The 20,882-nt window shown below is 48.6% G+C and overlaps 1 long non-coding RNA gene across 6 annotated transcripts; it reads left to right on the top strand.

Moving 5' to 3' along the window:
- The first annotated feature begins 315 nt into the window (after window positions 1–315).
- LOC119325697 lies at window positions 316–2,843 on the top strand. Of its 6 annotated transcripts, none has more exons than XR_005157636.1 (7): window positions 316–420; window positions 719–796; window positions 1,349–1,662; window positions 1,750–1,847; window positions 2,065–2,115; window positions 2,207–2,257; window positions 2,534–2,843. It is a non-coding gene; the product is annotated as an uncharacterized LOC119325697 (long non-coding RNA). The 6 variants fall into 6 exon arrangements; XR_005157633.1 differs by having other exon boundaries at window positions 1,750–1,865; XR_005157634.1 differs by having other exon boundaries at window positions 1,349–1,671; window positions 1,750–1,865.
- Window positions 2,844–20,882: the final 18,039 nt, after the last annotated feature.

Here is a 20,882-nt window from a genome sequence, read left to right as displayed (position 1 = left end):
AGATGTGCGAGCTCTGGCGAAGAGGATAAGTAGAAGCGTAGAACACATATTTGTCGTTAGGGACGCGCGAGGATGTTGTTGCAAAATACGGGCACATTTACTTAATTAAAAATAAATAGATTTCAAAAGACACATGTTATATTTGAGAGACGTGCGTTGCACGTGCACACTTACTAATACGAAGGAAATGGGAGCGGTTTACGGGCCTCCTCTAAAAATTCTGCTGGCCAGACTCTTTTTAACGGATCTGATCAGGCCGGTTTTTTTGACCCGTCCAGTAAAACCGAGTTCATCGGATTTAAGGTATCTGCTAGACATGCTTTGAGTTGTGGAATGCGAGCCTGAGACCTCCACGGAATCACAACCCTATCGCTGCCCCTCTCCTGTGCGCCGCTCGAGCTCCTCCTTCCTCCCACTCAGGTGCGCCGCCGGCCCTCTTCCTCCCTCCCTCCCTCTCTGCTGCGCCGCCGCCCCTCTCCCTAGCTTCAGCACGTGCGCGCCGCGGGCCCTCTCCCTCGCTCCATCTCCTGCACAGCCGGCCCTCTCCTTCGCTCCACATCTTGCTCCGCCGGACCTCCCCCTCGATCCATCTCCTGTGCCGCCGGTTTCCTTTCCTGCTGCCTCTCCTGCGCTGCGCTGCCGGCGTGTGCGCCACCAGCCCTCTCTTCCTTTGATCAGTGTGGACGGCTTATTCATCTCATCCTCTCTCGATCTGCAGGATACAAGGGGAAGAAGGCAGCGTTTAGGTGCTACTCCGGCGCGGCGGCAGAGCGAAGCAAACCCTCCTCTCCTCAAGGTACGAACCCCTCTTCCTCTCCCCTTGTATATGCTGCTGTACTGTACAATTTTTTTTTTTGCTCAAATTATCCAGTACATATTTTTGCTCAAATTGCTGCTGTCCAGTCCTGTGGTGCCTTCAGTTTTAGGGTTTGTTCGTTGGTTTCTTACCTGCATTGTGTTTTTCGCCTTTAGAATCGAGGCTACCGCCTTGTGTGGTTTCAATCTCGCAGTAGTGGTTCGCGTGAGCCTTCAGATTCGAGATAATTTGAATTGCTCTTAGTCAAATCCATGCAACTGTGTCCCCTGTGGTTAGATTTGCAGTTCTTCATTCCTAGGATCATGTTGATATCTTGCGCAGCAGAGCATTGCCATCCTGTGGTGTGGATTTTGGGGATTTACATGTGATAATTTGTTTTCTGGTGTAGAATAGGTGCATTCTTTGCTGCTACTTGTGATAAAATGCTGATCTTGTTGTAGTGTGGTAATTTTAGTACCTTGCTGGTGTATGTTTTTTAGTCATGTCCCTTTAAATTGTATAACTGATTGTTGTGTGCATGACATTGCTCAGGGACAAGATGGTGCGACCTATCGATTCTGATATGGTCTTTATGTCGCCAAAGGAAGCTAGTCCTCGGCGGGCTAAAAACTCTTTTGAGGGCATTGTAGATGCTGCTCGCTCTTTCGAGTTCATTCCAGTGAATGACATTCTTGATCTGTGGACCAGGGATGTTGCTCTCAAGACAGTGTGTCTGGATGAAATTAACCGCTGGATGAAATTATCACTGATCCTATATTATGAAGAGTTCTATTTCTCATTGAATTCCGTGTGCAGATCAAACTGGACACCCCTCAGAAACTCAATCCATCTCTGAAGCAGTTTTGGTAAAACATGTGCTGAACTTGCTTGTTTTACTACTAAGCCGATTCTCTGTTTCCCCCTACTATAACGCTTGTTTGAATGTTTTGCAGCCATGTTCTCGAAGGAAATACATCTGTATCAGCTTTCTGTGGTCGTGCAGGCCAGGCTTAAGGTTGTGCCATTTACTCCCTAGAATTTTCAGTGGAAGGTAATCCCCAACCTAAAGGTAAATTGCTCATATTTGTATTACATTAACCAAAACAGATGTTTCTTCAACTGTTGAAATGCAACTTATCTTGCTGCATTGTCCTAGATTCTTTGATCAGTTCTATCTATAAGCATTACCTCTCACCTGATACGTACCTCGACCTTGGGATATTTAATTTGTACTCTTCTACATGTTCTAACCCACACTTGTACTGCAGTTCCCATTAATCCCAAGGATGCAGCGTATTGAGAGCTTCCTGGGAGGAAGCGTAAGTGTTGCTGCAGCTCCTCTTAACAATAGATACTGCAAGGAAGCTCTCCACTTGCTTTGTTTTAATGGCTGTTGCTCATAACTTGCAGGTTTCAACTTTAAAGTTTACCCCAGTGTTAAGGTGCCAGTAATTCCATCAGGTTTGTTGGATGCTTATTCTGTCGTTGTTTATATCAGATAATTCACCAGTGGATAAGTTTTTTAATTTGTTTGTACAATGTTTAGTGTAGTTCTTGAATCAGATCTGGCAGTAGGATTCTTTCTATGCAAAATGCAAATGGTCCTAGTTTTTGAATACTGCCAGCTTTGCTCCCGGTTTTTTGATGTACTAGTGTTTTTGCTTTGTATGTATTTGATATTTGCTTGAAAAGGCACCTTGAGACGGCTGTTGCTTATTGAACTGTTTGTCTTTGCAGATATCATTGCGGAGGAGGTGCCTTACTCACCGTTCCCCATCCGCTCCTGGAGGCAGGCGAAGAAAGCCTCCATGATGACGAAGGGAGGCAGTTACGGCTCCAGAGTCTTTGTGTATGGCGATGGAGACATTCAGTTTTAGATTCTGTGTCCTTGCGCACTGTAATGTCAGTGCCCAGGCGTTGTTGGTGGTCATGTTTTGAACATGTAGTGGATGTTTCGTTGTCGTTTTGGTTCTACAGTTAGCGACCTTTATTCTATATATGACTGATCAGTTTTGGTGCTATGGTAACTTGCGTTGAGTTTCAGCTATATGCTCAAATCTTTGCGTAATGACTCGTGATCTATCTCTGTCTTTTGTTTATGATATCTGAGTTGGTATAAATCTTCTTTAAGCTTCTGGATGCCATGTGCTTTGAAGTTTTTGCCATTTCCACTCCCTTTATGCAGGCATTTTTTTTTAGAGAGCATGCAGTTGCGTACCATAGCTTTATAGAAGGCAGAGATAGCACAAGAAAAAGGGTCTTAGGGTCCTGGAACCACAAGTTGGTTACTACTTACCAGTGCCCCAAACTCCACTCCTAGAATAGTACTCCCTCCGTTCCTAAACATTTGTCTTTTAGAGATTTCAAATGGACTATCACATACGGATGTGTATAACATACTTTAGAGTGTAAATTCACTCATTTTGCTTCGTATATAGTCACTTGTTGAAATCTCTAAAAAAACAAATATTTAGGAACAGAGGGAGTACATGATTAATTGATTACTCACAGAACACACATGGCCTACTGCCCTGACCCAAAGCCTCAGTTCCTCAAAAGATCTTCAGGGTCATATCATGTGTGTAGCCATCGAAGTCCTTGGGCAAACACTCTGCTGTTGCGCTTCTTCCAAAGTTGGCAGCATATGAGCATGACAAGAGAGTGAAAACCTTTCCTAATATCCTTAGGGACCAGCTTCCGAGCTGCCATCCACCAAGACCCAATAGATGCCTCAGTAGATGGTTCTAGTTTGATAGGAATCCTCGCGCGCTTGCATGAAGGAATCATGCCAAACTTATACTTGCAAAGCCACACCGAAGGAGTATGTGATCAACCGAATCTTCCTCATGATCGCAAATGAAACAAGGAGCTCAGGGGACGCCATGGAAAACCAGAGGAACACATCCTCGTGAGAGTTCAACTCTCACGAGGATGTGTTCCTCTGATTTGCCAGTACTATTCCATCTCCATCAAAGAAAGGGTCATGGAAATTTCCCACGGGATTTTACTTTTGCCAAGAATATTCCACCCTGGTCATCTTTTCCCCAAAAACATCCACCCTCGCAACCAAACAAGGCCTTAATGGTAGCATTGAATTTGTATGTTTTTCGGCACTCACTCAAGATGAACCTGAGCTGCAGGTTACTGAAGATCATGAAGATAAAGCCACTCTGGTAGAGCTCCAATGTTTTTTTTTTTTGAAACTGAGGCAAAAAACGATTAATTAAGCAGAAAAGAATTACCCAATTAATTAACGGAAAACCAGGCGCAAACCGATACAAACCCACCACATGTGGACTACTCGCAGAGCATGCAACCCCATAACCACACGATCAACCCGACAACCAAACCCAACACACAACGACCATCAACCCTCACACTGTTACATTGCAAAAAAGACCCCAACGAGAGTACCTCGCTGAAGACCACGGTCATCACCAGAATCCACTGAGTCATCAAGCTGCTGCGGACGCCTTTCCTATGGTGCCACTCTTCTTTGCTTTGCTCCTGAGAGCCTCCTCCACAATCGTCTTGCCAGATCCAGGGCTGAGCTGCAACGTTGTGGGTGTTTGAGATTTATGGGGAATTATAGAGGATCGGTGAAGAGAGAAGCATACATAATAAGTTGAGAATAGGACGATAATGGTCACATGGAACTGGCAGGCATAGAGCTTTGGGTATTGTACTCTGTTTTTTCTTATCTTTTGATTTATTTATTTTTTGGTTGCAAAATTGTGGTCTGTCCCGTCACTGTAAAGGGTTGTCCTGCTATGTTTTTCCTTGTGTTTCCCCACCTATATTTTGTTTAAATATCACGTATTATTGCTAGCTATGACCAATGAGCTGTGTGATTTAGTACAATCAAAATTGCCAAGTGTTGATAGTTGATATTTAGTAAAGGTGGATGTTTACCACAATCGTTAACCTTAAAATCGGAGATATTCTCCTTGATTTGGTTGACTTCGTGCTCCTAATTACCCATCATATGGCCTCTACAGAGATCAGACGAGACTTGTCTGCTCCCGTCCCATGCTCCCATCCGTGCTCCCGCCTACGTGGCTTGATTTGATTGGAAGAAAATAAGACCCGGCCTCACCCCCTGAAAATCAGGGGGGGGGGGAGGGGGAGATGATTAGATTAGAAAAGAAAAAGGAAAAAGGACAGCCGTAGGATGAAGTGGGAGCACGGATGGGAGCATGGAGAGGGAGCAGGCAAGCTGGTATGCACGTCAACTTGTGATACTTTACGTGCTTTTCTATCAATACCCTGTTTTTATGTAATTCCTTTTGTCTTCTCTACATATGTGATTGGTATTCCCGCAAAAGAAAAAGAAGCTGTTGCGGACGCCTTTCCTATGGTGCCACTCTTCTTTGCTTTGCTCCTGAGAGCCTCCTCCACAATCGTCTTGCCAGATCCAGGGCTGAGCTGCAATGTTGTGGGTGTTTGAGATTTATGGGGAATTATAGAGGATCGGTGAAGAAAGAAGTGTTAGGTTGATCTCTCTCCCGTTCGAACCCAACGGGTCGAACGGGCCCCTGACTCGCGCCCTGATCGGGGGCGCCCAACCAAACCATGGTTGGTGGGCCCCTGTGACCCGCGCTATATAAACAGAGGTGGGGGCCGGGGCACGACTTATGAGGTTAATCGCTGCCACAATCCCCACCGACACTCCCTTCCGATCTAGGGTTAGCGCGGCGCTCACGGGAAGTTCCACCACCGCCGCCATCTCTCTACCATCACCGGCCCCTACTTCACCATGGCCAGCGCTGGATCGAGTTCGTCTGCACCAGCAGAAGGTAGGTGTACCGGAAAGATCTAGCCTACACGATCCAAGTGGGTCTATCAATGGTATCAGGCCATCTTGGTTAGATGATTTTCGGTGCAAAGTATAAACAGAGAAAGGAAAATGATCCCCACCCCCCAAAGAACCCTAACAGGGCACAGAGAAAAGCAAACAAACAAACAAACAAAAAAATCGCAAAGATCACCGGAGGAGGCCCTCGGGCTCGCCGGCAAAGTGCGCCGCCACATCGGTCGCGCCAGTTCCTCTCGATCCGAACGGGCATCGGCAAGCCGAGCCGTTCGGACGAAGAACAACCCCGCGAGGGGCAAAGTGATGGCAAAGTGTACCGCGGCCGATCCGTTCGACGGCGGCGCGCTCACCGAAGAGGGGAACGTGCAGCTGGCGAAGAGAATGGCAACGGCACCGCCGCTCGAAGCTTCGCCGTCGTCGTTTACTGCGAGGAGGAGCGGGCGGTGGAAAAGGACAATAAGGGGGAAAGAGAAGGGGGCTCGCGCACGGCTCGCGTGGTGCGGTGGCTTCACGCCGTCGTCGTCGGCCGGCGGAGCCCCAACCCCGCTCCACAGATTGGCCGTCTCTCTCTCTCTCTCTCTCTCTCTCTCTCTCTCTCTCTCTCTCTCTCGCTCGCTCTCTCTCTCTGTCACAGAGAAGGAGGGAGTGTCGGTGTCAAAACCGGCGGGTCTCGGGTAGAGGGTCCCGAACTGTGCGTCTAGGCAGATGGTAATAGGAGACAAGGGACACGATGTTTTACCCAGGTTCGGGCCCTCTTGATGGAGGTAAAACCCTACGTCCTGCTCGATTGATATTGATGATGTGGGTATTACAAGAGTAGATCTACCACGAGATCAAGGTGGCTAAACCCTAGAAGCTAGCCTATGGTATGATTGTTGTAATGGTTGTCCGTCCTACGGACTAAAGCCATCCGGTTTATATAGACACCAGAGAGGGCTAAGGTTACATAGAGTCGGTTACAATGGTAGGAGATCTACATATCCGTATCGCCAAGCTTGCCTTCCATGCCAAGAAAAGTCCCATCCGGACACGGGACGAAGTCTTCAATCTTCTATCTTCGTAGTCTTGGAGTCCGGCCGATGACGATAGTCCGGCTATCCGGACACCCCCTAGTCCAGGACTCCCTCAGTAGCCCCCGAACCAGGCTTCAATGACGACAAGTCCGGCGCGCATATTGTCTTCAGCGTTGCAAGGCGGGTTCTCCTCCAAATTCCATGTGCTTGCCGAATAGTGTCCGGCTTCCTTACAAATGTCGCGTTCCTTGGCTTCCACGCCCAATAATGGCCCTCTTCCACGCGTCGCGCGAATGCGAAAGGCCAGGGTATTTTCATATTTTACCCCCTAGCTGCGCAAATAATCTGCCTATAATAGAGGCAAGAATCCAGATCTAAATCACACCATCCTCCTTCCGCGAGTACTCATCGGAGCGCCTCTGACCAAAAATCCACTCTATCATGGACCATCGACGCGGCTCCTCCTCTCGCGCTCCTAGCCCTCAGCCAGGAGATTGGAGGAGATGTTCAGTTCCGCACCACGAGCTGGTGACGCTCCAAACGGAGGGATACCTTCCTTCGGCCTTTATGGTCCCGGTCCGAGCCGGGCTGGCCACCTACTAAGGTGGAAAGCAAGCGGAGGCCACCCCTAGTCCCTCTAAAGGGGAGCGGATGTGCTTCGTCCCTTATCTAATAAGGGGGCTCGGATTTCCCATACATCCGTTTCTCCGGGGGCTTCTGGAGTTCTACAGACTCCAGCTTCATCACCTCACGCCCGCCTCCATTCTGCATATCGCGGGTTTCGTAGCTCTCTGCGAGCTGTTCCTGGGCATCAAGCTCCATTTTGCGCTGTGGAAGAGACTATTCTGCCTCGTACCCCGTTCTCACGAGGGGTCAATATATCAAGTGGGCGGAGCCGAAATATGGCGCATCACCGGGACCGGATATCTATCTGGGACCCCCAAGAAGGCGTCCGAAGACTGGCCCTCGGAATGGTTTTATGTGGAAGATGCTCCACTGCCGGACCCAGTTCGGATCGGCCTCCCGGAGTTCAGCAAGGCTCCTCTGAAGAAACGCCTAAGTTGGCGCCCGCGGAGCCCTCAACAGGAGGAAGACATGAGCGTCCATTATTTTATGGGCCGGATAAGGTTGCTGTCCCATTCCGGATTGACCATGATCGGAGTCATGGCCACATGCATTATGCGAGGGGTGCAGCCGCTTCAATATAGGGGCCACCCCATGTGGGATTTCAACGGGGAGAATGACGCCACCCGTCATGGCCGCAAGGGGCCGGGATCGGCCGCGGATCTGGTGAAGATCATGTCCGGCCTGTTCAAGGGGGAGAAGGAGGACTTCCTCCGGACGAGCCCATTGAATGGGTTCTCCATGAATAACCCTCGGAGCTAGGTAAGCGGACGTTTATTCATCCGACCCGTGCTTTCGAAGCCGAGTGCCTTACTCTGTGATTTTAACGCAAGAACTGTGCCGGGATGTGGAGGACATTCACAGTCCGTCTCCACAACCCGAGGATCCAGGAAGATCCCTTGATCCGGCCTCCGAAGAGGATCCGGATATAAAGGTGGAGCTGATCGACGGGCTGTTCCACCAACTTAGCATGGACAATGCTCTAGTCGCCATCACGGCTGACTACCCCGGCCTATCTCCGGCTTCCCAAGTAATCATGACCAGAGTCTTGACACCATTACTTTGTCCTCGCGTATTTCTTACCGTCGTATACAACGGTGTCTCGCAGGAGGTGCCTTCAAGGCAGGAAGCCGAACCCGCGGCGGCTAACCAACAAGGGTCAGTCCGGCCCAGTAGGCGGAAGAGGGGTGCGGTACGAATCGAAACGTCACCGCAACGGTATAGCTCGCGACCGTTGTTTAGGAAAAGACTCATAGGAGGTGTATTAATGCTCATTACTTTTCTAGGAGAAAGTGTTGGGGAACGTAGTAATTTCAAAAAAATTCCTACGCACACGCAAGATCATGGTGATGGCATAGCAACAAGAGGGGAGAGTGATGTCTACGTACCCTCGTAGACCGTAAGCGGAAGCGTTAGAACAACGCGGTTGATGTAGTCCTACGTCTTCACGATCCGACCGATCCAAGTACCGAACGTACGACACCTCCGAGTTCAGCACACGTTCAGCTCGATGACGATCTCCGGGCTCCGATCCAGCAAAGCTCCGGAGATGAGTTCCGTCAGCACGACGGCGTGGTGACGGTGATGATGTTCTACCGGCGCAGGGCTTCGCCTAAACTCCGCGACGATATGACCGAGGTGGAATATGGTGGAGGGGGGCACCGCACACGGCTAAGGAACGATCTGTAGATCAACTTGTGTGTCTATGGGATGCCCCCTTGCCCCCGTATATAAAGAAGCAAGGGGGGAGGCCGGCCGGCCCCTTGGGGCGTCCCAAGGAGGAGGAATCCTCCTCCTAGTAGGAGTAGGACTCCTCCTTTCCTACTCCTACTAGGAGGGGAAGGAAGGGGGAGAGGGGGAAGGAAAGGGGGGGCTCCTCCCCCCTCCTAGTCCAATTCGGACCAGAGGGGGGAGGGGGCGCGCGGCCCATGCTGGCCGCCCCTCTCTCCTTTCCCCTAAGGCCCATAAGGCCCAATACTCTCCCGGGGGGTTCCGGTAACCCCCCCGGCACTCCGGTTTTCTCCGAAATCACCCGGAACAATTCCGGTGACCGAATATAGTCGTCCAATATATCAATCTTTATGTCTCGATCATTTCGAGACTCCTCGTCATGTCCGTGATCACATCCGGGACTCCGAACAAACTTCGGTACATCAAAACTTATAAACTCATAATAAAACTGTCATCGTAACGTTAAGCGTGCGGACCCTACGGGTTCGAGAACTATGTAGACATGACCTAGAACTATTCTTGGTCAATAACCAATAGCGGGACCTGGATGCCCATATTGGTTCCTACATATTCTACGAAGATCTTTATCGGTCAAACCACATAACAACATACGTTGTTCCCTTTGTCATCGGTATGTTACTTGCCCGAGATTTGATCGTCGATATCCAATACCTAGTTCAATCTCGTTACTGGCAAGTCTCTTTACTCGTTCTGTAATGCATCATCCCGTAACCAACTCATTGGTCACATTGCTTGCAAGGCTTATAATGATGTGCATTACCGAGAGGGCCCACAGATACCTCTCCGATGATCAGAGTGACAAAACCTAATCTCGAAATACGCCAACTCAACATGTACCTTCGGAGACACATGTAGTACTCCTTTATAATCACCCAGTTACGTTGTGACGTTTGGTAGTACCCAAAGTGTTCCTCCGGTAAACGGGAGTTGCATAATTCTCATAGTTACAGGAACATGTATAAGTCATGAAGAAAGCAATAGCAGTATACTAAACGATCAAGTGCTAGGCTAATGGAATGGGTCATGTCAATCAAATCATTCTTCTAATGATGTGATCCCACTAATCAAATGACAACACATGTCTATGGTGAGGAAACATAACCATCTTTGATCAATGAGCTAGTCAAGTAGAGGCATACTAGTGACTATATGTTTTGTCTATGTATTCACAACATGTATTATGTTTCCGGTTAATACAATTCTAGCATGAATAATAAACATTTATCATGACATGAGGAAATAAATAATAACTTTATTATTGCCTCTAGGGCATATTTCCTTCAGAAAGAGCGCTCGCCAGACTCTGCCCGGAGAGGTTGCCAACCAAGCCTCCGCCAGCTAGGCTCCAACACCTGGTCCGGAGGGGGAGGTGAGCGTGAGGCGCGAGCCGGATACTCCTCCAATGGAGGATGCCGACAGGCTATCCGCCACCGGGTCTGAGGTGGAGAGCGCTATGAATCATAGGCACCGTCGGGCAGTTCTTCGTGACACGTGTTTCTCCCCAGAGGCGTTGAATGCCTTTAATGCGGGAGACGCGCACCTCCGTGCCGCTCAAGATGGTTTAGCCAGAGCCACGGAGCAGTATGTAAAAGACATACGGGTAAAGGATTTTAATAGTTGTATATGCCAGTAGCCCCCGAGACTTAAAGTAGTTAAAAGAACTGATTTAAGGATCATTTGATATGCATGATCTTACGGAAAAGAATACCCAATTGTCTCAGGAGCTACAAGGGTGCAAGGCCCAACTTGAGGCCGCACTAGCTGCCGCAGGAGGAGATACCGAGACCCCCTCCGGTAACACATATTTAAAAAAGATAAGCAGTGTGCGGCGTGCGTGTGAGTCTGACAATAGTATTGCAGATGTTGCCGGACTTGATCCGGACAAGCAACAGCTACTGCGCCAGCTAAAGGCCGGCGAGAGGGTGCTTATGAAGGTGTAGCAGGAGAGGAACAAGCTGCAAGATGCCCACACCCAGCTAGGAGAAGAGCTGAAAGGTGTGCGGGCCCAGCTGTCTGGCTCCGTAAAGGAGAATCAGCGGCTTCCTCGCGGCATTTATAGTAAGTGCTTGAGCAAACTCTTTTGAAAAGAAGAGTTCGGCGAGGAAGTCGATTGACAGAAATGTGTCTTTAGGTGTGCTCACAGGTCGCCCTGCAGAGGAAATGCCCGGTTCAACGGGTGACCAACTCCTCGAGCTGATGCAACTGCACGAACGTGTGCGGCAAGCGATGAGTGGTGTCGCCCAGGCCTTATGGCCGTCCGTTTCCCTACCCGAAAGCCTTGAAGGGCTTGCCGAGAAGCTTCAGGGAGCACGGCAGCGCTTCCGTTTGTGGAAGATATCGGCCTGTCGTCAAGGCGCCAGGGAGGCCTGGGCCATGGTGAAGACGTGGTACAAGAAAGCGGATCCGAACCACATGGCCGAGGTCGGACCTGTGGGGCCCGATGGGAAGGAGATCCCTGTGAGCTTAATGTACGGCCAAGTAGAGTTGGCCGCTAAGTATTCCCAACAGGACTGTAAATTAGACAGCCTGTTAGACGGGATTGAAGAGGAGTACAGTCAGTCGATTTGACGATGTATTTTGAAATGACATGTAAAATGCCTTCTAGCCGAATTGTAGATCGTTTGCCTTTGCCGACCTTTTCGCTTCAACCTCGGGACCCTAGAGTCCGGAGTGTGTCCGAATACCTTCTCAGTTATGAAAAAACTGGGGCATGCATGGAGACCAGGCGTAGGGGTCATAAGTGCTTTATCAGACAAGTGCCCAACTAGTTATGTTATATTACATGGTTAGTAAGAAACATCTTCCAGGGAGAATAGTTCCGTTAAGGGTTCCTTTCCCTGGGAGGCATGCCCTAAGGTGCATGCCCATACTGCGAAAAGAGCAGAAAAAGCATCTGGGGGCAGATAAATTGAATAAGTAATAAATCATCTTTCAAGTCACCGACCGAATATTCCCTTAAGAACGCTAGCTTTCGGCTTCACCCAGTCTGAGGTACACATCCGGCTGACCCGGCAGTAACAATCACAGAGGTGCTCCCTTTACCTCCTAGCCGAACAATCGGGAACGTAGGGGTAAGCACAGGAGCCAGGCAACCCAGCTTGGCCAAAACTTAAGTCATATCGATACATATAATGGTGAATAAAAGGTACATGCGGAAGTATGACGCATGTATTGGGCATGAAGCCCGTACAAATAAGCTTCTGTTAAAGAAGCCCCCAGGTATAATGAGTGCTAGGAGCACATCAAGTGTGTGCGATCAATGCGCAAATCAGCCTATCGAAGGCTTTTTACTGGAAGAAAAAATAAATAAAATAAAATAAAGAAAAGAGGAAGAAGGAGGGGGACAAGAGACAGTGAATAATGTAAAAGGTGGACGGAGGAGGGAGACGAACTCTGAGTCCGGCGCTAGGAGTAGAACCTTCGGAGACGGGCTGCGTTCCATGGGTTCGGCTCGAGTCGGTTATCCGATGCGTTACGTAGACGGTATGCTCCGCCGGTCAGGACTTGGTCGATGATGAAGGGACCTTCCCATTTGGGCTTAAGTTTGTCCTTTTTCTTGTCCGGCAGGCGTAGAACGAGTTCGCCAACATTGTAAGTCTTGGCCCGTACTTCTCTGCTTTGGTATCTTCGAGCCTGCTGCTGATAGAATGCGGAACGAGCTTTTGCCACGTCCCGCTCCTCCTCTAAGGCATCCAAACTGTCCTGCCGATCTAACTCGGCTTCTCTTTCTTCGTAAATGCGCATGCGAGGTGAGTCATGAATTATGTCGCAGGGCAGAACTGCCTCTGCGCCGTACACCATAAAAAAGGGTGTGAATCCGGTAGTGCGGTTTGGCGTAGTCCGCAGCCCCCAGAGTACAGAGTCGAGCTCCTCTACCCAGTGCGTGTTAGATTCCTTGAGGGACCGCACTAGTCTGGGTTTGATGCCGCTCATGATTAGACCGTTTGCTCGTTCGACTTGACCGTTAGTTTGGGGGTGATAGGCTGAAGCATAGTCGAGCTTGATGCCCATGTTTTTGCACCAGAGTTTAACCTCGTCGGCCGTGAAATTTGTGCCGTTATCAGTGATGATGCTGTGGGGGACACCATAACGGTGTACTACCCCTGATATAAAGTCTATCACTGGTCCGGATTCGGCCGTTTTAACTGGTTTGGCCTCTATCCATTTGGTGAATTTTACCATAACCAATAGGTATCTTGTGGGTTCCCCCTTTAAGGGGTCCTACCATATCAAGCCCCTAGACCGCGAACGGCCAGGTGATGGGTATAGTTTTGAGGGCGGTGGGTGGCATGTGGCTTTGGTTAGCAAAGAGCTGGCAACCAACGCATCGTTGGACTAAGTCCTGCGCATCTGCCCGGACCGTCGGCCAATAAAATCCTGTACGGAAGGCCTTGCCCACAAGGGCTCGAGCTGCGGCGTGGTGCCCACCGAGTCTGGCATGAATTTCAGCCAGGAGATTTCGCCCTTCCTCTTCGGAGATACACCTTTGAAGGACTCCGGTTATGCTTTTCTTATAAAGCTCTCCCTCGTGGACCTTGAAGGCTTTAGATCGCCGAACTATGCAGCGGGCCTCATTTTGGTCTTCGGGGAGTTCCTGCCGAGTTAAGTAGGCTAGGAATGGTTCTTTCCACGGGGCGATTACTGCCATTATTTCGTGGGCTGAGGGTGTTATTTCATTGGCTGAGCCACCTACCATGTCAGAATGTTCCGTGCTGGGTAGCGTGGTTGTTTCCGGGTTGCTATTTCCGAACTCCTCTTCCCATAGTACGGAGGGCTTAAAGAGACGTTCCAAAAAGATGTTGCGAGGGACGACGTCGCATTTTGCGCCGATGCGTGCCAACACGTCGGCTGCCTGGTTGTTGTCCCGAGCTACGTGATGGAATTCGAGTCCTTCGAACCGAGCTGACATTTTTAAGACGGCGTTATGGTAGGCTGCCATTTTCGGATCCTTGGCGTCAAAATCTCCATTTACTTGGGATATCGCGAGGTTTGAATCCCCGCGGACCTCTAGGCGTTGAATGCCCATGGAGATGGCCATCCGGAGACCATGTAGAAGGGCCTCGTATTCGGCTGCATTGTTGGAGTCCGTGTACATTATTTGAAGTACATATTGGACTGTATCTCCGGTTGGGGACATCAAGACGACGCCAGCCCCCAAGCCGGCCAACATTTTAGAGCCGTCGAAGTGCATAATCCAATTGGAGTATGCGCCGTACTCTTTAGGGAGTTCGGCTTTTGTCCATTCAGCGACGAAGTCAGCCAAACTTGCGACTTTATAGCTCGCCGTGGTTTGTAGGTTATATCGAATGGTAAAAGCTCAATGGCCCATTTTGCAATTCTGCCCGTCGCATCGCGATTGTTTATGATGTCGTTGAGAGGTAATTCGGAGGCCACTGTGATCTAACACTCTTGAAAGTAGTGTCGTAGCTTCCGGGATGCCATGAACACCGCGTACGCTATCTTTTGATAATGTGGGTATCAGGACTTGCATGGAGTTAGGACTGTGGATACGTAATACACTGGTTTTTGAAGAGGGAATTTGTGCCCTTCTGTTTCTCGTTCGACGACGACCACTGCGCTTACAACTTGATGAGTTGCCGCGATATATAACAGCATTGGTTCGCCCAAGTTGGGTGCGGCCAGGACCGGATTTGTTGCCAGTATGGCTTTTATTTCTTTGAGTCCGGCTGTGGCAGCGTCCGTCCATTCGAAATGTTCGGTGCGCCTGAGGAGGCGATAGAGAGGCAATGATTTTTCCCCCAAACAGGAGATGAAGCGGCTTAGAGCCGCTACGCATCCGGTTAGTTTCTTTATTTGCTTGAGGTCTTTTGGGATATCCAATTGTGACAGAGCTCGGATCTTAGCTGGGTTTGCTTCAATTCCTCTACCGGATACAATGAAGCCCAAAAGCTTTTCGGCTGGTACTCCGAAGACACATTTTTCCGGGTTGAGCTTGATGTCGTATGCTCGGAGGTTGTCGAATGTCACCCTCAAGTTGTCTACTAGAGTTTCGACGTGTTTGGTCTTGACGACCACATCGTCTACGTATGCCTCTACAGTTTTGCCTATCTAGGTAGCCAGACATGTCTGAATCATGCGCTGATATGTTGCGCCGGCGTTTTTGAGTCCGAAGGGCATTGTGTTGAAGCAGAATGGCCCATATGGAGTAATTAATGCCATCACGGCCTGGTCTTTCTCCGCCATCTTGATTTGATGGTATCCGGAGTATGCGTCGAGGAAGCACAATGAATCGTGCCCTGCGGTAGCATCGATGATTTGGTTCATGCGAGGGAGGGGGAAAGGGTCCTTTGGACAGGCCTTGTTAAGGTCTTTGAAATTGACGCAGAGGCGCCAGTATTTGTCCTTTTTTGGTACCATTACTAGGTTGGCTAGCCAGTCCGGATGTTTTATATCTCTGATGAATCCGGCCTCTAAGAGTTTGGCTAGCTCCTCTCCCATTGCGTGTCTTTTGGGTTCGGAAAATCGCCGAAGAGCTTGTTTGACTGGCTTGAATCCTTTTAGGATATTTAGGCTGTGCTCTGCCAGCCTGCGTGGGATTCCTGGCATGTCTGAAGGGTGCCAGGCAAAAATGTCCCGATTTCCCCGAAGGAATTCTCGTAGTGCGGCTTCTACATCGGGATTTAACTTTGCCCCAATGGAGGCCGTCTTTGTGGGGTCCGTTGGATGGACCTGAATTTTGACTATTTCGTCTGCTGGTTTAAAAGAGGTGGATTTGGACCTCTTATCGAGTATCACATCGTCCCTATCCACCGTGGAGCGCAGCACAGTTAGTTCCTCTGCCGCTAGGGCTTCAGATAATGCCTCTAGGGCTAGTGTGGCCGTCTTATTTTCAGCGCGGAGTGCTGTATCTGGATCACTGGCGAGAGTGATTATTCCATTGGGTCCGGGCATTTTGAGCTTCATGTACCCGTAATGGGGTATAGCTTGGAAGATTGTGAATGCCTCTCGCCCTAACAAGGCGTGATATCCGCTGCCGAATGGGGCCACTTGGAACATGACCTCTTCGGACCTGTAATTGTCCGGCAAGCCGAACACTACATCTAGTGTGATTTTTCCTGTGCAGCGTACTTCTCAACTAGGGATTATTCCCCTGAAGGTTGTGCTGCTTCGCTCAATGCGGCTCCAGTCAATTTCCATTTTTTGAAGGGTTTCTTCATAGATGAGGTTTAATCCGCTGCCGCCATCCATGAGTACCTTGGTGAGGCGAAAGCCGTCCACTATGGGACTGAGGACCAATGCGGCTGGTGCTCTAGCTGTTCGGAATTTAGGTTCATCGCTGGCATTGAAGGTGATAGCCGTGTCACTCCATGGATTTGTTGTTGCTACTTGGTAGACTTCGGCGAGGCTGCGGATTGTTCGTTTCTACATGTTATTTGATGCGAAAGTCTCGAAGACTGTTAATACCGTCCTGGTATCACTGGGCTGGTTGCTCGGGGCTAAAAAGCCTTCGCCACTTTTGGCCACCTGCCGTAATATCCAACATGCTCGAAGGCTATATGTTGGAGTGGCGCCCTCCGTACTGTGGATTTTGCAGGGTCCGTTGAGCCATCCCTCCAGTACGGTTCCGTACCCTTTAGGGGGTTTTTGCTTTTTGGTTTTTAACCCAGGTGCTTGAGTATGACGCACCCTTTTATTTCGGACTGGGGTTGTATTCAGGGCCGGATTGTCCCAAAACCTAGTTTCGGTTTTCCAGGCACTCTCCATCGTGCAATATTTTTGTAGATGGTCGATAGGTCGGCGAAGCGTGTAACTTCGCGACGACTGATGGCGTTTATAATTCCCTTGTCCGTGCAATTGTTGCAGAAGGTTGAAATCGCGCTTTCTTCACGGCAGTCCTTTATCCTGTTCATAACCAGGAGGAATCTGGCCTAGTAATGATGTACTGTTTCATCGGGCTCTTGCCATATCTGAGATAGATCGCTTATGCTTGGGTGGGCGGGTGGAATTAAGTTTGAAACCCCGCCCGATCTAAGGCTCAAAGGCCAAGAAGCTTCCGGATTCGGAAGCTTGGTTTGTTGGATGCTTTCCAACAAATCTGGTCCGGTGCCTGACTTTAGGTTCAGTATTTGATTGGCGCCCGTCCCTCCGCGGGAATCCGGCATGGAGGGATCGGGAATCCGGACATAGTTGGTTTTTAACATAGAGGAAGAGTCGCCGCGTTGTTCCTCCACCACGACAACATGGTGGGTAACCTGGGGAGAGTTAATTTCTCTCAGATCGGTTTTAAGCCCAATCTGATCGTAGTCGGTAGCGACTCCCAGGGCGGCGATGCAATCCAAGAGCTCGGTTACAGAGGAGAGCTCAATCGGATCCAGCTGCTCGGCGAATTCGGAACTGACGCGAAGATCGCTTTTAATGACCTGAGAGGTCATTGTCGAAGCGGTGGCTGAACAGGCGGCCATAAGGAAACCGCCTAGCCGGATAGTCTGGCCGACGGCCAAAGCTCTCTTGACGACGGTGCCGTCTTTAAAGACGGGAGAAGGCATCCTTCCTGATGGTGACGGCACAGAGGAACTCTCAAAGAAAGCACCAATGTCGGTGTCAAAACCGGCGGATGTCGGGTAGGGGGTCCCGAACTGTGCGTCTAGGCGGATGGTAACAGGAGACAAGGGACACGATGTTTTACCCAGGTTCGGGCCCTCTTGATGGAGGTAAAACCCTATGTCCTGCTCGATTAATATTGATGATGTGGGTATTACAAGAGTAGATCTACCACGAGATCAAGGAGGCTAAACCCTAGAAGCTAGCCTATGGTATGATTGTTGTAATGGTTGTCCGTCCTACGGACTAAAGCCATCCGGTTTATATAGACACCGGAGAGGGCTAGGGTTACATAGAGTCGGTTACAATGGTAGGAGATCTACATATCCGTATCGCCAAGCTTGCCTTCCACGCCAAGGAAAGTCCCATCCGGACACGGGACGAAGTCTTCAATCTTCTATCTTCGTAGTCTTGGAGTCCGGCCGATGACGATAGTCCGGCTATCCGGACACCCCCTAGTCCAGGACTCCCTCAAGGGGTAAAGGGAGGAAAGGGGGAAGGAGGCCAGAGAGGCCCGCGTGGTGCGATGGCTTCCGCCGTCGTCGCCGGCAGCCAGGAGCGACGCCGCACGATGGCCGCGGCGACCAGGACGGCGTCAGGTCGTGGAGAGGCGAGCGGCGCGCGAGGGGAGGAAATGGATAGGGTTCCCCTCGCCCCGGTCGTTCTATTTGTTTTGTTCGAGCGAAACGCGCGCCTGGCCATCGGATCTGCGCGGGCGGCCAGGATTGAAACCCCAGCGCTGGGATGGGCCGCTGGGCCAAAAGTGTGGAGCCGCTGGGCTCAGGCCGCCAGCCGCCGCGGGTGCGCTGGGCGAGGCCGCTAGCCGCTGCCGCGCGAGCTAGGCCGAGGCTGCAGCTGCGGGCGGCCCAAGCCGCGGGCCAGCTGCAGTGTTTTCTCTTTTTTTTAATAGTTTTGTCCAAATTTTCTTTTTGGGCAGATTTCATAAATAGTTTTTCTATCCAAATTATTTTTCCAACGAAAATCTTTTGTTTAGAAAATAGAAAAGTAAACGAAAAAGTTCTGAAAATGAAAATAGAAAATTTTCAGAAAAAGAAATGTTCATGAATTTTACAGAGAAAATAATAAAGTTCATAAATTTTTATTTAGTCAAAGAAAAGTTTCTGTAAAAAGTAAAAAGTTCATCAATTTTTATTCACGTTTTTTCGCTGCGTAAATAATTATTAGTGCTCTTTTACAAAGAAAATAAAAGTTTACATAGTATTAAGGTTTTTAAGAGCATGTTAAAGTGATTATTAAAATGAATATGATTATGTTATTTTTATGACCAACGTTGTTAATAACATGATCATGTTTTATTATTGAAATTTAAAGGTGCATTTATTTCTAATATTTTGCCCAACGGTAATATAGATTAGTTGCATAGACAATTGTATGTTTTAATTTGACCAACGTTAGATTATTGCATATGATTGTTTTATTGATGTCGCTTAAATTGTGGTTTCAGGAGGCTTTCACTTGATGAGTTGCCTAAAAGAAGTTCCGACACTCAGAGGTGACAACCACACTGAGTGGAGGAAGAAAGTTGAACTGACATTTGTTTGTGCTGATCTTGACTGGGTTGTGGAGAAACCACAGCCGGTCAGACCCACAGAGCCAGTAAGAGAGGCCACTGATGATGATGTTGCATGGGCTAAAAAGAAGGGGGACTATGCTCCTTTGGAGCAGTCCTACCTCATAGATAACCAAAAGTGGGTCAATGCAAACAAAAAGTGCATGACATTTATAAAGAATACAATTGAGAGCACCATTGTGGGCTCCATTGCAGAGTGCACTTCCGCAGGGGAGTTGCTTACAAAGATAAAGAGCCAGTTCACTGGCTCTTCAAAGATCTATGCCACCCAGGTGCTAGAGCAACTGGTGACAGAACGCTACACAGGTGGTAGTCATGGAATAAGAGAGCACATCCTCAGGATAAGCAATACGGCAGCAAAGCTCAAGCCCATGGATGCGGATCTGGAGATCAAACCAGCGCTCCTGGTCCACCTGGTCATGGCTTCACTCCCAAAGGAGTTTGCAACTTTTGTTGTAAACTATAATATGTCACCTGGAACATGGGACATAGAAAAGACAATAGCAATGTGTGTCCAAGAAGAGGACAGACTCAAAGCTGCACATGGTGGTTCACTCAACTATGTGAAGGATCAAAAGAAAAGGAATTACAATCAAAATAACAAAAGTTCTCCTTCAAAGAATGGAAAAGCCCCCTATCAGCATCAGCATCAGTAACAGCCTTTCTCAGTGGACAAAGACACTTGTCTCCACTGCAAGCAGAAAGGGCATTACAAGAAAGACTGTGCTGCTTGGCTGAAGTCAGTCATGGCAAAAAGAGGTAACAATATAGTTTCATTTGTAAATGAATCCTTGTATACATAGTTTTCAAAATCCACTTGGTGGATTGATTCAGGAGCAACTATTCATATTGCAAATTCTTTACAGGGATTCCATTCGACGCGAACTACGCTAAGAAGCGAAAGACGCATTGAAGTGGCAAACAGAGTTGAAGCAGAAGTTGAAGCTGTCGGTGATATCTCCTTGGAGTTAGCTGGCGGATTCAATCTTCTACTTAGAGATGTTTTATTTGTTCCATCATGTCATAGAAACTTAATTAGTGTTTCTTGTTTGGACAAAGATAATTATGAATGTCATTTTAGACATGACAAGTGTGCCATTTGGTATAATAATGCTTATGTGGGTGATGCTTTACTACACGATGAGCTTTATTTGTCATCACTTCGTGAAAAAGTTTATTCCATTTGCAATGTGAAAGAAAATGTTTCCGCGTCGAATAAAGAGCAAAAGAAAAGAAAAAGAACATTCGACTCATCGAAATTATGGCACTGTCGCTTGGGCCATATTTCGAAGGGGAGAATAGAAAGATTAGTCAAAAGTGAAATTCTTCCTCCGATAGAATTTTCAGACTTAGAACAATGCATAGATTGCGTTAAAGGAAAGTACGTAAAACAAATAAAAAAAGGTGCAATCCATAGCATAGGCACACTAGAAATCATCCACACTGATATTTGTGGACCATTTTCGGTGAAAAGTGTGGATGGATATGACTCGTTCATAACATTCACAGATGATTACTCTCGCTATGGATATATTTATCCAATCAAAGAAAGATCTGAAGTGTTGGATAAATTTAAAATATTCAAAGCTGAAGTTGAAAATCAGCATGATAAAAGAATAAAGATAGTTAGGTCCGACCGTGGGGGAGAGTACTACGGTCGGCACACTCCATATGGCCAAGTCCCTGGACCATTTGCAATGTTCTTGCAGGAGACTGGCATAGTTGCCCAGT

Source organism: Triticum dicoccoides, chromosome 6B, assembly GCF_002162155.2.
Source record: "Triticum dicoccoides isolate Atlit2015 ecotype Zavitan chromosome 6B, WEW_v2.0, whole genome shotgun sequence".
NCBI lineage: Eukaryota > Viridiplantae > Streptophyta > Magnoliopsida > Poales > Poaceae > Triticum > Triticum dicoccoides.
The sequence above is the reverse complement of the archived record's forward strand: the minus strand, read 5'-3'. Positions and strand labels throughout refer to the sequence as shown.